This window comes from Strix uralensis, chromosome 3, assembly GCF_047716275.1.
Source record: "Strix uralensis isolate ZFMK-TIS-50842 chromosome 3, bStrUra1, whole genome shotgun sequence".
In the NCBI taxonomy this organism is placed as follows: Eukaryota; Metazoa; Chordata; class Aves; order Strigiformes; family Strigidae; genus Strix; species Strix uralensis.
Window position 1 is genome coordinate 109,418,186 of NC_133974.1, and position 17,563 is coordinate 109,435,748.

Consider the following 17,563-nt stretch of genomic DNA (forward strand, 5'->3'; position numbering starts at 1 on the left):
ATCTTTCTTTTCCAAGAAAGCCTGTTGAGGGCTGCCTTAGCAATCAAGAAACTGATAGCAATCAAGAAAGTGGTGCATCAGTGATGAAGCAAAGAATGGAGTTCAGGAGAGCTTTCCTGATCAGCAAGCTGGGCCCAGTTTTCCCCTGGATGTCATCCCATTATAGTTGCTGGAGAGACACTGCAAGGAACTTCAGAATAACAGGTGAAGCTCTAGTCTTCTACAAATCAGCATCCGTTTTGCTGCAGCAGGGTTTCCTCTGCACACTTGAGACCACTGGAGACTAAGAGATGAACTCTAACAACTAACAAAATGCCAGCCATCAGATTTACTGTCTAAATGGTAATCTCACCTGCAGAGTTTTTTAAGTGGTGTCTCACACTTCCCAATCTCTGACTCAAAAGCCCTGAAGTACCTGCACTGTCACATTGCCATCCTCTTTCCTTTCCCAGAGAAATCGACCTGGATGGGAAGTGATGAGTATACACAGGTTTTGTGATCCCTTAGGAATATTTCTGAATGTTGAGATAAGGAGAATGAGAGCGCCCAAACGCCCGTGTTACTAGGAGTAGTAAGTGTCCTAGGAAGCCTCCCCAAAGCTCTAGAGACCTGTGCCAGAGACTCACTGCTGAGCCTCATTGAAACTCCTAAATCGTTAGTGGTTTCATATCTTCTTCCATGCCATTTTCCCATCTCCTCTTCCTCAAACTGATGGCCAGTTCTGCTCATGGGGAACCCTGTAGTAACTCCATGGAAGCCAAAAGACTGAATCGTATAGGAGTGCAATTGGGCTGTGAGGATTCAGTAATGAATCTGACATGGACAGAGAGAATTGGGGGTTGGGGCTGTTCTAAAATAAATGATTTAATTTGACCAAACACTTGATAAATTCTTCCCTCCTACTTCCTTTCTGAAGGCAGTTATTTGTCCCAGTAGTTAGATTCACACTCTTCCATGTGCAAATTAATTTCTTTCACATGATTAATCAGCAGCTGGAAGCACATGATGTCATGGATTCTGATATTTGATTGTCATCAAATATTACATTTCTCGTGTTTTATTTTTTTTAACTAAACAACTGCAGCAATGGCTTTGCTGGGTGGTGGCCAGATGAGTCTCTGCACAGAAATGTAACAGTTCTTGCCTCTGTTTTCCCGTATTCCCCAGCTTGCTTGCTCTCTGATGGAAAAATTAACTTCCACGGCAAGACTCTGAGTAGCACCTACAGTTGCAGTGTATCCAACAAATGGGTTAAACCATGACAATGTTTTTCTTGGGGTAGTATGGGGGAGAGAATCGGAAGAGTAAAAGTGAGAAAACTCGTGGGTTGAGACAAAGACAGTTTACTAGGCAAAGCAAAAGCCGGGCGTGCAAGCAAAGCAAAGCAAGGAATTCACTCACCACTTCCCATGGGCAGGCAGGTGCTCAGCCATCCCCAGGAAAGCAAGGCTCCATCATGCGTAACCGTTACTTGGGAAGACAGATGCCATCACTCCGAATGTCCCCCATCGCCTCCTTCTTCCCCCAGTTTTGTGCTGAGCGTGAGGCCATATGGTGTGGGACATCCCTGGGGTCAGTTGGGGTCGGCTGTTCTGGCTGTGTCCTCTCCCAGCTCCTTGTGCACCCCCAGCCTGCTCTCTGGCAGGGTGGGGTGAGAAACAGAAAAGGCCTTGACTCTGTGTAAGCACTGCTCAGCAATAGCAAAAACATCCCTGAATTATCAACACTGGTTTCAGCACAAATCCAAAACACAGCCCCATACTAGCTACTGTCGAGAAAATTAACTCTATCCCAGCCAAAACCAGCACAAGCTTACCGCAAGGACCAGGGGAGTCCTTATGGCCCTGGCAAACCAGGGGTTCATCCCTTTTCCCTCAGAGGAAAAGAAGTGCAGTGTCCCAAGGTGATTGGACAAACAGATTTTCATTTCAGACAAAAGGTGGATGGAAGGAGGTTAGAGTCCCTTAAATGCAAGCTGTCAATATGAACAAGCATTTCAAGTGCATTTATATGTAAACAAAATGTGTCTCAGCTTTTGGCCACTTCAGAAATAGAAGGATGACAATCTTTGCAGGAAGGGTGCCGGACACTTTACTGTTGATGAAATTTGCCTGGCAGTTGTTAATAGATGTTGTCTCCCAGGTTTATCAGAAATAGGTAATGCCTGAAGTCAATACTGCACTTCACTTTCTGTTAAAAACCTGATTTATGACTCCCATCTTTTTCTCTGTCAAACTATGCTTTCCCATTCTTAATGCTTAGATGATTCTCAGAGATTTTTTTTCTCAAGTTTGGGGTGAAGATATTTGCCTGGTACAGTAAGTTGTAAAAAGGGGAAGGTGGGTCCTTGCATTCTCTAAAAACTATGGGGTTTTGTCAAGTTCTGTTTCCAACAACATATCAGTTTAAAAACCCACATCTGGTCTAACCTGTTCTCAGTGATAAATGCTGTCTTTGAGAATGCAGTCTTGATGGGTTGGTTTTGGAATAACTCTGATGGTTTATTTTCCCTTTTAATTTTCAAACATTTTAAAGTGTATATAACACACTGTGAGCATAAATGTCAATGAGTTTTGGTTGATTTTGTTTAACTGAGACATTAGCTGTATTGCAGGCAAACGGATTTACAATAACTATTACAGCACTCAATTTTCCTAATCATTATGGAAGGATGAGATTACAGTCAAATATTTTCTGTTAATAAGCTTAAGCATTTACAATTATGGAAGCTTTTTCATAAGTAAATGCAAAAATATTGCAGCAATTCTGATTATCAGCAGGGTTTGAAAGCCTTTAATTAATTTTGGTTACATTTGAAATAATCATAATAATTTGAGAGTAATAAACCAGATCAGTCTCTGGGAAGACTCCCATAAAGTGGATTACATCACACCTGAAATAAATTTTTGTTCTTTCTCTGACATTTAGATAATCCATGAAAAATCCCCGAGAGACTAATAACTGGAAACATGAATTATAGTCTGCATGTGTTACCCAGCTACGTCCAAAATAAAATACCTACTAATTCAAAGGGCTATGGACTAGGTCTTATACTGTACACCTAAATGAGAAATTCAGCTGTCTCTGGGATAGGAACTGATCAAGTTCTCTCTTTCAGAATTCAGTTCAAAATCCCTTCAAACACTGTCTCCAAGGAAGTACTTTTTTCCACATTTCCTATTTGCACTTGTACTATTAAAAAACTGAAAGCAAGGATTTACATACAAGGTACTAAATAATCTACTGAATTCAAATCAGTTTCCACTGGGTAGATAGATATATTTTTTCCATCCACATTTTAGGTAAGCATACCAAACAGCCTTTCTTTTTAACAAACTGATGTGATGTAAACAGGATGAATGAATAGGTAGCTCTCTGCAGCTACAAGTGGAAGAGCTCTGAGCATTTGGCCGTGGTGAGGCCAGTCCTCCCCGCAGCACAAGTCAGGAAACAGAGGGCAACAGCAACAACAGTGTGATGCCCAAGGCGATGCAGGGCAGCAGTAGCAGAGAGAGCAATAAGGGCTCTTTTGCCTGCCAGCCCACAGCGGAACCACCCCTGGGTCCTGGGACTGCACTGACAGACTCAGATCTGTATTTAGAGAGAGGGATGGAGATAAATAGCTAGTAATAGTTAAACCCTTTTTCTTCATTTCTGTTTTCATACGGTCACATCTGCATGATGACCTTTAGTAAAGCCAACACACTGGCTACGTTACTTGTACGTTCCTGCAAGTAGCTGTTCTTTCAACACAGTTACTGTATTAACTCTTGTAGGAGCTGTTACAAGCTTGTCTGCAGCTGTCTCCACTCGGCTTGGCCCAGCCACAGTTTCCTAGCCTGCATGGCCAGCCCTTGTTTTCCATCATATCATCTCCCTGCAGGTGAATAGCAAAGTCCACCTTCAGTGGTGTTCAGGCAGCTCCAGGAGACCTTTCTCGTTCTGCTCAAACTCCCGGCTTTTATTAGCTCTGCCCGTACTATTCCAGAGCTTCTCAGGCTGACACTTACTGTCCTCATGGTTATTGTCCTCACACTTCTGCCAGTGTTTCATAAAGCTTGCAGGGTGGATCCCAGTGCTGAAGGGAAGAGAATCACTGACTCCTACAGGCGCTCAATCAGATTTTTCCTTTACTGAAAAACATGCAGTCTTGCAGAGAGGGTTGAATTTAAAAGCTTGATAGAGCATAATTGGTTTTGCTGGTTTGGTTTCTGAAGGGTAAGTATCAAATAAAAGCATAGGAAAACAACCCAAGAAAAGGCTGAGAATGCACAGCTCCTGTTTATTTCATTTGCAAAATGTACTTAGGTAGCCTTTTACTTATGGTTTATCCTATGGAGCAGCCCCTGAGACACTGATGAAAGCCAAGAGTATCACCTTAGTTCATGGACAGCCCATTACAGAAGCAGCACTACTGAAATCACAGAATGTGGATTATTCTACAGAAGAAATGGGGAGGCACTGGGAACAGATTTCTGGGGTTTTTTAGCAGCACTGCTCACCTGGAGAACCCACAGGTAAATAAAGGAGGCCAGAAGGGAGCCAGTCAGAGCGCCGCATGGAGAAAGGGAAGCCATGCCTTGAGGAGGAGCAGCCCCACAAGCACAGCAGTCGGGCAATGGCTGCAGCCCCAGCCCTGCTGATCAAAACTTATTGCTCAGGTGGTGAAACAGGAACTTCACCATAAGAACAAAGAGGGTACAGACATTTCTGCATGGATGAAAGGTGGCCAGCTGAAAGGTTTGGGGCATTGCTACTCCTAATATTGCAGCATTCTCTCTTCCTCCTGGGGGTCCAGCTCCCAAAGGCGAGTGGACACAGTGCTGGCCTTTCATGACTTACGAAATGCAAATACAGTTTATTTACTTACTGACCCTTGGCTCAAAACATCTGCAGCTCTATAATGAAAAGCAACCAGTGCTATTTAGCAACTTCTGCTCCTGCTTCATTCTGTCAGGAGATGAAGGCCATGCTGTGATGTGACCATATGCACCACAGGTGTTGTGGTGACATTTGAGAAGTTGGGCTCCTCAGGCAGCTGGCACCATTGCTATTCATCTTGCACCTTGTCCAGCAGGACAAAGCCTGGCTGTTGGGGTAAACGGCTACAGCTTGGAAATTTTAGTCAAACTGAGAAAAAAAATTGAAAATGGAGCCTTCTTAATCAGAAACATCTTGGGTTTCTGCTGTGGACAAGACAGTTGAGTCGGCATTCTCAACTGCTGTCCCTCCAGTATGTGATAAAAGAGCTGCTGGTGATGCTCCCTTTGCACCTCTACTAGAAGAAAAAGCTGATCAAGTTTTGCCTGATGAACCCTGGGCCGTGAGCGTAGGTGCTAATTTTTTGGAGGAGAGCTCTGGCAACATTCTTCATCCCGCTTCTTCCTGAATAAACTCTGGAAAATTGTTGGAAGCAATTGGTTTCAGTCAAGTTGGTGGGGCAGTGATGGAAACTACGTAGTGGTTGCTGAAAGATTCTTCCAAAAGGAAGTGCTGGGAAGGAGAGGACCTCTGCAAATTTTTGAAACTGAGTCCATGAAAACGTTCATTTGTCAGCTTAATCTTCATGGATTCAGCAAATGGAAGGGGATTCTCCAGTATCTGCCTCACCTGATGAACTTCAAGCACCAGCAGCAGGTTCTGCTTTTGGCGAGGTACGTCAGTCCCTCTGCATGTGGAATAACTCTCAGGATATTCTGGTGTGATAGATTTACATTCATATACAGTAAGCCTTTACAATGTAGAAGATGAAGATGGAAGTGAATGTCCTGATTTTTTCTCTCCAGTCGTTCTCAGCAATTCTTTACACAGTATTTCTGAGGAGCAGAAATGCTGAAAAAAATAGGTTTTGGTTATTTCTGGTTACTTTGAGCCCAGGAAATGGAAAGATAGTCTCATCATATTGTGCTTTTTTTGTACTTGCTCCGTATCTTGCTGTACCAAAAATTTAAATTTAAATTTTCTTGTGGCACCTGCTGAATGCTGACAAGATACATGTCAGCATCATATTATTACCTACACATTCATTCCATATTGAAGTGGCTGAAACCCACTGATATTTGGGTTTCTACATCCATTTTTATGCTTTGGAAAATTCTACACTTCTCTGATCCCAAATGACAAAAACACAAGGGGGGGTTATGACTTAACAGAACTGTATTGTAACATTTTATTCAGCCTCAACTTTAGGTTTAAAATGCCCCTAAGAGGCCTTTTTAATATCCATCTTTGTCTTTTTTCAATCAAATGCTTAGTTATTGTAGCTTTGTCTTTCTCAGTCTGGAAATGATGGCAACTAACTCCTCTCCTTTTCATTTTTTAGTTATCTTCCATTATAACCCCTATTCAAAGAGAGATGATTCCCACCTTCTATGAACCTGTAAATGGAGTGCTGTGTAAAAACCACAGCACCAGCTGCATTCTCCCTGGACCTGGATTTGAAGGAAGGCCGCCTGAGAAGAAGCCCAGACATTCAGCCTGTGGTAGGAGCTGCTTCTGCCGAGGAGAACGATCCCTTCACATCAGCTCCACAGGAGGACACCCAGACATTTGCACCCAGCACCGCCACACCCAGCAAGCCACGTGCTGAAGCAACAGCACAGATGGGAAGGGTCCCTATGACCACAGCTCTGCAGTCACACCCTGGTTGGTGCCCAGGATGCAGCTTCTGCTCCATCTAATACTTTACCACACCCTCTTCTACCTCCTGTACCAAAACAGTCCTTTTACACTGGGGCTGGGGCTTCCTGCCATTCATTTTGGGCATCCATATTCAGCAGCTGTGCAGGCTCCCTGAGCTAGCCTTCTTCCCTTCTGGGACCCATGGCTTTCAGTGTCCATGCCGGCAGCAGACGCTGCTGCTGCTGTGCCAAGGCCACCTCCCAGCCAAGCTGCAGCATACCCTCATTCCCAACTTGCCCCTGCCATCCAAATAGTGCAGCTGCAGGCAACAGGGTTGGACCCCAACATCAGAGACAGCACAGATGCTAGGTACCAAGCAAATAGTGTCACAGACCTGGAAATAGATTACTATAGAAATAAATAATAATGAAGTGTTTGTGTTTTCAATAATAAATCTTTTCCAGTTGTCTGTCCTGTCTCATAGTTACTGTCCTGGGGGGTTGCCTGCAGGGAGATGAACTGGTTTGCTCCCGCCCAGGGAAGCCAAAGGCCCCCAGGCACTAGCGGTGTGCTCAGCAAAAACCCAGCAAAAGGGCAACATGTGGCAAATCCAGTAGCGGCACCAGCACCAAGGGCCACTCACACAAAACCAATCATTCATAGGTCCTGGTGAGTTAACGCCCCTTCCTCCCCTCAGGTCAGACTAGGGGAGAGGGGCTGCAGGGAACAGACTTGGGTTTCTCCTGCCCATCCTACATTACATCTGGGCATAATGACAGCATTGCAGCTGGCAAAGTTGCACAGCTGTCCTACAGGAGTCCCACACTGTCCTTTCTGTCTCCATCATGAGTGGATATACTTTTACTGCACACTGGAAATGACACAGTAGAGCTCAGTGACCGCTGGATGCTCAGCACTGGCATTGATTGGTGACACTGGGATTCACAGGAACAAGTACTTTCAGGAGGCAATTCCCTTTCCCTTCCTTCTCTCCCTCTGCCCCCTTCCCCCGCTCTTCCTTTTTCCTTTTTTCCTTTTTCCCTTTTTTCCTTCTTTCCCTCCTCTTTCTCTTCTTTTGAAGAACAGCTCACATTATGGTTTGTGGCCATAAAATATTGCTGACCATCAGGAAACCTTTGGAAACTAAAGAAAACAGAGACCCTGTGACAAAACTCAAGTGAACAAGCCTGATGCAAGATGCATTGGGCCTCCAATGACTTCAAAGGCACTCAGCACTCGGCAGCATGAGCACCACAGTGAGCTCAGCATCTGGCAGGACAGACCCTGAGTTAGCATGACAAGGAGAGGCAGAAGCACAGAAGAACATTAGAAAAAGACAAAGAAAGATGCATCACTTTCTGGGATGAGATGGGCAATGCAACCATGCAGGTATTTTTTTAGAGCTCCATCTTGGAATATGATCCCTACTCAGAAATCTGATGTGTCTTCTCAGGACTTCTGGCACAAACTGGACTGCAGACCCCCAAAAAAGTCTTGGTTTTGAAGGAGGCAGAGTTAAAGATTTTTGGATTCTCCATTTTTGGATTATCCATTCTTTGTCCCATCTGCCATTCTTTCTTCTCTTTTTAGCTCTTCTTTCTCCTTTGGTGGGGATTGGTCAGCTCACGTGGTGTTTAGTGTCAATTTTACAATTTGCAGACACTAATGGAGGTGTCTGGGTTCATTGCTGTGTATGTTCAAGTAGCTATTCTTTATGATTCAATTTTTCTTCCATGAGTCAACTTCTCCTTGTTTCGGACTTCACAAAAAATATTTTACAGCAAAAAGCCTTCCAGCACTATAAGCTAAAATTTAGATCAAAGTATTTGGTACCTCCCTTGAGCATAAGTTCTATTTCATATTTCTTTATAATAAAGAAAGGAGAAGTCCTTCTAGAAAAGTCCCCAGGGGGCTGATATAATTTGTATGCTTTTTCCACTCTCTTACAGATTTCAATAGAAGATTATACCCTATTTATACAAGTCCATTGGATAGTTCAGATAAACCAACAAAGAGCAGTAAGAGATGCTGACAACGGGCCTCTTTCAGCACATGCTTAGAATGACTAAGATGGAAGAACCATCCATCAACTTTGCAGAATAGTTTGCCTGAACCAAAAATTACATTAATGTTGTTAACATTGAAAGGAACTATTTCAGCATGTCAGAAATGTACTGGCTTTACAAGATCAAAGCACAAAACAGATGACAACATTGGGCAAGGTTCTTCCCTTCCTTTGACTAAATCTGCTGGATGTAGAACAGTTTTGAGAAGATGTTTCTGTGAGAAGTGGGAGATGTGGGTCAGATCCTCTTAGATGGAGAAGATATTCAGATGTGGGTTTTACACAGCCTACAGGAGTGCATGCGTTTGCAGAAGAGGTGGCAACTACCATCAGCAATTTTGTAATGTTAGTCTGCTATTTAACTCTTTTCACTGTAAGTATTTTAAGAAGGAAAGATTTAATTTTGGGTTGAATAAAGCATGTTCTACAACTCAGAGCAACATTTTACAGTTTTTCTTGTGAATGCAAATAAAACCCAGATATCTCTAGTACAGATTAGTTCAAACTGATTTCAGTCCATCTCTGATTTACTTGGCTCAGCCACCAAACTGAAAATTTATTCAAATGACCTTAAGAGTCAGAACTTCATTGACATAAGTGAAAAACACATGTATATAATAAGTAGGAGTCTCTCTGTCCAAGAGTTTGCTCTCTAAAGAACAAGTCAGGCCTCAGAAAGGTCCCTATCTCTGTGTTGTGTGAACATTTAGGAGGTTTGTGCAGGAACTGGGAAGCCAGCCTGGACCACCAGTATCCTAAGTCAGTCCCCAGGCCCCAAGCTCTTCTCTCCTTGATGCTCCAATCTCCCACTTTCTTTCCACAGCAAAACTGGTTCTAGTGGTTAAAGACTCTCCTCACTATCAGAAGAGCTAGCTCCCTTATTCCCTTAGTGTGCACAAGGTAGCTGTTCAGAGACCATTAGACCCATTAGCTCAGCACTGAGATTAGAATCAACAGAGGTTCTGTGCTCAGATACAACCTCTACAGTGAGAACAAGTTCATCTTTTCAAGGTGTAGGAAAACTCATCTACCACCACCTGTCGAGTGCATCTGCTGTGGCATTGACTGTTTTAACTACAGATGGGGAACTGAAGGCTAGACTTGATTCAGCATTCACAAGGAATCTTCCCTGAATAAGCAGAGTAGGCTTTGAGCTTATAAAGTGGCTTTCTGAGACCAGAAATTACTTTAAGAGGTGAAATGATTTAAGATAGCTGCACTGGGTGGAAGAATGAAATGAATCTGAAGTTGTTCTGGAACCTCCTGTATAAATGTTGAAATAAACAGGAGTGTGAAAAGCTCTGAGAAAGACAGAGGAGACAGAAATGCAGTTTAGGGAGGAAAGCAGAGGTGGGTGAGAAATGATCTAAGCGCTGGCATTGTGTGTGGTACAGTGGGCATTGCTCATCTTTATTAACGACATAGCACTTTGCTATGCCCTCCCTGGAAGGGGTACCTCAAGGCACTTCTCGCTTCAGGGTAATTATCATCTTTCCCATGCAGCTGAGAAAACCAAGGCAGGGACAGGTAAAGACCAACATTTTCAAAACTGGCCAGTGGATTTTGGTGTCTATATTTCTGCATGTTTTTGGAAACCAGTCTGGACTGACCCATGACTTTCGTGAATCTCATGACTTTCATGAAGTGTGGAATATTACCTGCTCAGCACGTATAAAATGAAGCCCAAAGTGTCTCAGATTCAGCATTTGAAATGAGTACATGGGAAATGTTGGTCTCTTATATGCTACTCTTGCTCATACAGAAAGTCACCACCATTACTGTTTCCTTTTCTAAATTACATGAAGGCATCTTTCTTCTTTTTAAATAATATATCTGATTTTGACATTAGTTACCACAGCTTTTGTATTCACATTGAATACAAGCTGTAAGTCATCCACAAATAACATGGAGGTATCTGTGGAGTTGCATTTGCTTTTTCCTGATATTTGCATGAATAAACTCATCTGACTTGATAGGGAAGATGAGGAAACTGCATCTTCCCTATATGTCATGAAGAACTGTAAATTTTTCTTTTGGATATGGGTATTGCAGCTCTTCTGACAGCACTACACCCACCCTCAGTCTTGCTGAGTTTCATGCTGCCTTCAGTGACAGCACAGATGCTGGAATTGAACTGCTTGGTGACTGTCAGGCAATGTGTCCACAGAGCGGTGGTATTCTTTTCCCAAGGATTTCAAGTACGGAAAAGCTCCTGACTGAACCAAGCACAAACCAAGCAGACTGCCTACCCCGGGTCTAGATTTTCACAGGACTGCTCTGCAGACAGCTGATGTCAGGGAATTCAGACTGCATCACTGAGCACTGATCCAAATTCTGGTGCAATACCTCCCTTTGCTCAGGTGCTCACATCAGCTCTATTACGGTGCATTGTATTTTCCGATATTTTCCCCTCCTCCTTATATTAGGACCACACTGTTTCTATTTGTGCAAATGTCCAGTTCCTCATGTGGATTTAGGAAATAGCAAATACACCTCCACAGGCACCACAGACATTTTGGAAAACCTGTAGCTTGCATTCAAATGAATGCCTGTGCTTTTTATTTATTTGCAATGTCCTCTCCTTTGTGATTCTCTATCGGGTAATGACTTTCTGCCAGGCTAACTTCACCTTGATGGTGTCAGATCTATGTGCTGTTCTCTTTCATTTCCTTCTCCTCGACTATTGTATATTGTTATGTGAGCTGTTAAATAGCAGCTGTACTTCAACCCAGCCCTGGCTGAAATGATCTCCAGGCTCTACCTGGGCTTTGGGAGACAAATACAGACAGGCCTAAATGGATAGAGCTTATCCACCACCACCAGTCAAATCTGCCCCGTTGGTGAGAGTTGCAGTATGACTGTGTTTCAAGACTGTTTTTGACCAAGGATGAGCGTCACCCATAATGCCTGCAAAGTTTTGCTGCTCTGGAAACACATATTACTGTTATATGAAAACATCTCTTGATATGTATGGGAACAGCAAGGTGATTTGGGTGAAATATAGCAATGGAATGGAAAAAGGCGAGCTTAACTGTGTTTATGAAAAATTACAGATGAGGAGTATGATTCATTAGCAAAGTGCAAGACCTTGCAAAATTTAAAAATAATTAACTTCTGAAGTTCTCTTGAAGCAATTGATGCTTGTCAGATGGGGAAGAGAGGAGGGAAGTTATAAAGAAGAAGATGAGGAGTACTAGTTACTGTTATTTCCTTAATCTGAGACCTGTGCTTGAACCTCCCTGATACATAAAAGAAATCTTTTGTTTTTTTCTTCAACCTACAGTTTCATTGTACAAGAGGAAAAATAAAGCCTCAAGGTTTTGAAAAGCCACAGTGGTTTAACTGTAGATTTGCCTTAAAACTGTGTTGTTTGATCAGTAGAAAATCCCTGTGTGAACTCTCTTATTTCAATTATCTTAAAATGTAATAAACTCTTCAGTTACTGCATAGCTGAAAATCAAACTGGCTTGAACGAGTTTAACGAAGTTGGTTCAAAATCTAATTTAAGGCTTGATTAAATGGTGTTAACGCAAAGTTAAATAAACTAAATGCCAGTAAAGACTATTTTAGGAATGGCCACTCCTGCTGAAGGGGAAGGGGGTTAAAACAAACTTATTTAATTTACTTTAAAAGTTAGTAAGATAAACTATTCTAAGTGCTTCTGTGGAGAGAAGCTTGCAGAAATACGACAGTGGATTCTTTGGAAAACTGCTGTTTAACATGAGTACATGACTGAAGTTCAGAAACAGAAAGTGATTAAGCCTTGCTTTATTTAAAAACAAAAATCTAAATAGGACGCTTTTTCTCTTACACCTTAGCGGACTGAAAAATGTATTTTACATTCTCTCAGATTTCTTGCCATTGCTGCTACAGTTGTAGCTCCAGCAATGGGGACACTGGTTACGATACAGCTGTGCCAGCGGAGACAAGCTGAGCTGAATCTGAGCGCTTGAACAGTGTGGTGGAATCCAGCAAAAAACATGGCTTCAAAACAATTGCTCTGGCAGTGTCAGGAGTTTTGCAACACAGATAAATTCTCCACGGAGGGCTATAGGAACACCTAGTGTATTTCGCAGGAATCTGGTTGCAATAAAAACTCCCTCAAAGGATTCTCACACGGCGTGACCTAGTTGAGGCTGCAGATGTCCCTATGTCAAACAGCTAATGCAGCTACCCAGGAGATGACCGTGCATAGAAGGCCTCTGCCACCTAGTGTATACAACAAGACTCTCTTTTATAGGTTGTGGAGGCGGGAACCTCCTCGAAATACAGCTGGGGAAGGACTTATTTGAATATTAATGTATAACTGACATTCCTTACCCACGTCCTCCCCACGATGACTACCAGCAGAGGGCCCAAGTACATTATACAGGTTTATCTACATATTTATGGAGAACATCTTGTTTTGTCTGTCATGTGCATTTTTAAAAGATGTTAGGCATGTATTTTCCTTTTTCCCAGGACTGACTTCATTTCAGTTAAAGTAATTATTGATTTATCACTGAGTTCAGGCAGAGAAGAGCAGTGTTAACTCACAGTGTTCCAAGTCACATGAACAGGTCTGCTGGCTTATCAGAGCCTGGGATTGTCTGGAGGGTTTGTCCCAGGATCTCGAAAGACAAAGAGATACCAACAACCTTAAGGGCATAATACTGCTTTTCAGGCTGGTGCATTTGCCTCCTAAAGAGGTATCTGATTCTTTAGCAGAACTGTACAAAACATGTACATAAGGAGGCAGGAGAAACTGTCTGAACAAGATAATGGTCCAGAGGGCACCATGGCAGCAGGAGCTCTGCTCCTTCTCCCAGGCAGGCACACAGCACTCCCTTTGGAGCAGTCCCACTCCTGCTCGATGGGCCCGCAAAGGACCTGTGCTTAAAAGAAAGACTTTGGTGGCATTGCATTGATTTGGATGCATCCCTGATCGCTTTGTGGCTGCACACTTAACCAGATTTAATTCCTGTTCCCCTCCGACCACCTTGGCCTTGTCTGCTTGATCTGGGTCTCATGTTTAGCTCATTTCTACATCCATTAGAAAGCAGTCATCTACACAGCTTCTGTGGTGCTATAGACCCTGGAATGAATGGACCATGAGATGATCTCAGCTCTGTGCAACACCATGGCAGACATGTACTGAATGAACATTCATGGCACACCTGGTTACTATCCCCTTACGATGGAGATGTGCTTCCAAGAGTTAGATCAACAGTCTACAGTCTGGGGGACTTTGGATCCATATTTTGTCTCTGTTTTAGACAGAAAGATATGCCATGCCCTTCAGTACTGGAACATAAATCTGAACTGTCTGGTTTAATCTGAGGCTTCATGGATACACCAATGTGGGATTACACCTTAAAAATCAACACAAAGGTGTGACACCAATATATGATACCCGTCCACAGGTGGTACTCTGTCATGAGCCCTGGCTGCATGCTAATTACTCTTATCAATGAGCAGGTCTCATTCAGTTATGAGAAAAATGTTCACTTTGGTATTCAGTAACGACCTTGCATTGATGGACTGCAGATTTACAGAGTGGAATAAACTGAATGAGACTCTTGGAAAATACTCTCTATTCTAGCATAAAGCCTCAGATCATGGAATTATAGAGTGGTTTGGGTTGGAAGGGACCTTAAAGATCATCTAGTCAAACCCCCCTGCCATGGGCAGGGACACCTTCCACTAGACCAGGTTGCCCAAAGCCCTGTCCAACCTGGCCTTGAACACTGCCAGGGAGGGGGCAGCCACCACTGCTCTGGGCAACCTGGGCCAGTGTCTCACCGCCCTCACAGAAAGAATTTGTTACATCTAATTGAAATCTACCCTCTTTCAGTTTAAAACTGTTACCCCTTGTCCTATCCCTACACCCCCTGATAAAGAGTCCCTCCCCATCTTTCCTGTAGCCCCCTTTAAGTACTGGAAGGCCACTATAAAGTCTCCCCTGAGCCTTCTCTTCTCCAGGCTGAACAACCCCAACTCTCTCAGCCTGTCCTCATCAGGAAGGTGCTCCAGCCCCCTGATCATCTTTGTGGCCTCCTCTGGACCCGCTCCAACAGGTCCATGTCCTTCTTATGTTGGGGGCCCCAGAGCTGGACACAGCACTGCAGGTGGGGTCTCACGAGAGCAGAGTAGAAGGGGAGAATCCCCTCCCTCGATCTGCTGGTCACACTTCTCTTGATGCAGCCCAGGATATGGTTGGCTTTCTGGTTGGGCCTGACACTATTCATATCTTCAGTGTAAGGATAAGAGGTTTTAATGTTATTTTGACAGATGGTGTTGTGTCTGTTTCCATTTGAAAGCCAAGGGAGCATCTCAGTGTTTGAGTTTGTGTCAGTAGTCCTATTTCCAGGTTTTATTTATACCTCCTGAAATAAACCAGTCACAATTTCTTGGATATATTTGGAGGACTGTAACAGTTTATGACCAAAATCTCCCTGAGATCTACTGTAAACGTCTAAGTACTAAATTGGAGCACATTAGGGCAATCCCACAGAATGTTCCTATGTACTTCAACCACCAGCCTGGCAACAATTGCTTCTGGTGAGAGACACTGATCTCCTAAGTCAAAAAGCTGCGATACGTCTTGTCACACGATTTTCCTATGAATGGCCATACTTTATCTTGAGAGATCCTTAAGGAAATGACTTTACAGATCTGTTTAGAGAAAAGAAAAAAAGCAGAAATATTTTTGATGGCCATATGAGTACAGCGTGAGGCTTTGCTCAGAAAGTCTTTTAACTTGCTCTCAGGTCAGATGCTTCTCATGTGATGCAGCTAGGAAAAAAACATGTGAAGGGACATTCTAACTGAAAGCTGTATGGTAGCAACTCTCAAGGAAGGAGAGACGAAAATGAGTTTGTCTTCCTATTACTCACTTTAGGGTACAGAAGAGGAACACTGAGGTAAGCTAGATTTTTGCCTCTGAAAACCTCAGAGCAGGCAGGCAGAATATGCATTCTCAGAAAGACAGCTGGGTTTCACATACCCACAGCCCCCCAGCCATCAGTTCTTGTGCTTTCATGAAGGTTGCAGTAAATGTCATTTTTCCAGAAATCCTTTGCTAGGTTGCACAAGACCTACACCTCTTTGCACTTGTCCCACAGAGTGGGAGAAAAAGGGAGGATCCAGTGAGAACATGGAAAGAAGCAAGGAATTTGTTTGTCCCTAAACTTCAGGCCAGAGACCTGAATAGATACCTGTGGAGTTCACGTTAATGTAATCTTCTCTCAGAGCCCTTCATACTCAAGAACAGCATTTTTAAGAAAGAAAGCTGCAAGTTTAGCTCCTAAAGCTGCTGAGAAAGGCCAGCTGGGCTTGAAAAACCGGTTCCCATCCCTTCAGCCCCTAGAAAAAGGAGCCTAAGAACAATTTACCCATTGCCTGCACAGATTTATGACAGGCCAGGGGTTTCACTGGAACGCACTTGTTGCTGGCTCAGTGATAACTCTGGCCAGGCTCAGATGGACTGGCTGGCTGCCAGTGAGGTGGAGAGCAGTGCAGATCAGGCTGTCAATGTTTTGGCTTTGAAGATGTAAAATGTTTTAAAACAGATAAATATTTTTACTATTATCCCAAATTTGTGTCAGATATGTAAGTTCCACATAAAAATAAAGGGGTGTAAAGCTACTGTCAGTTGTGGAAAATCTGAGTGCAACCAAAATTGCTCCTTCTGATATTAAACAAACTTGACAAGCAGCTGAGCATACGAAGTGTAAAGGATTCGATTTATCAGAGAAATTCCCATTTAAAAAAAACTCCAGCTGGATCAAGTGTCCAGTGAAAAGGAACTCGACAGCTCAGCACAAAGACCAAAGATAGACACAGCCTTTGAGAGAAACCTATTACAAAGAGCTCTGATACTCTGCTAGTGAAGAATGCAGCCAAGCACACAGTTTCTCAGTTTTCCTAAACTGGCTTTACCTTGGCAAAGGACACCTGGCCATGCTTTGATAGGCAGCTCTCTGGGGCTCTGAAGAATTTCACATGTAACTTATTTCTGTGTGCAAAGTGGTTCAAAATAAAGACTACAGGTGTAAGGAAGGCATATCACTTGTCACTGGTATTGTGCAGGAAATTTGGGGAAAAGAATCTGATGGCCAGCTTAGGTTTGGAATCTGCAAAAAAATCCATTTTGTCCAATGATATATAGCAGGGCACTTCACTTATACCTCACATCTCCTTCATTGCTCTCTCACCCTCCATTTGTATGGAAGATTGTGGGAGGCATCGGCCTGTCAGCCTTGCACAGCCTCTGAGAAACAGCTAGGCTTTGATGAAAAACAGGCCTTGGGAGAAAGATAAGAGACTGCTGAGTTGTGCTAAGGTGGCAGAGGAAAACAAGGGGCAGCTGCAACACTGAACTGTGGAAAAGTACTGAACTGTGAGAAGTTATCACCGTGTAAACAGCGCATGAACAAGAAGTTGATTGGTCTGTACAGCGCATGTTAGAGTGGTCTTATGCTGATAGGAGAAAAGGTTGATAACTCTCTAATTGCTGATTTGCTAATTATGAAGTAAGAGCTTTGGCGAGAGCATAAGTATGTACTATTGGAAGAATAAACGGCTTTTGCTTGTTATAACTCTCAGAGTTGTGCAGATCCAATATCCTCTCGCGACAGAAGATTATCATGGATGGCACAAAGCAAAGAGGAACATGAAGCTCTTCTGTCAAAACTCCTTGTCTTTGCCTGAGGTTCCACCTAAGTGACAACAGCAGCAGAAGGAATTTACCATGACTTCAGTTCGTGTCTCTGCCCCCACAGATGATGAGCAAGTTACAGAGCTGCCAGAATCCTAATTTCACTTAACTGTTGCTTGATAAAGCAGTGGGAAGAACAGAGGCACAGGAGTAGTGTGCTGATTGAAGAACAGTTTCAT

The 17,563-nt window shown here is 43.2% G+C and overlaps 1 long non-coding RNA gene across 1 annotated transcript in view; it reads right to left on the reverse strand.

Moving 5' to 3' along the window:
• The window catches only part of LOC141941335 (uncharacterized), a 59,613-nt gene that overhangs the window by 9,363 nt on the left and 32,687 nt on the right, over positions 1–17,563 (reverse strand). Inside the window, exons 7-8 of the long non-coding RNA XR_012628284.1 lie at positions 5,611–5,832; positions 1,402–1,638 (exon numbers count right to left, since the gene is read on the reverse strand). This is a non-coding gene — a long non-coding RNA (uncharacterized LOC141941335). The remainder of the gene's footprint in view (positions 1–1,401; positions 1,639–5,610; positions 5,833–17,563) is intronic.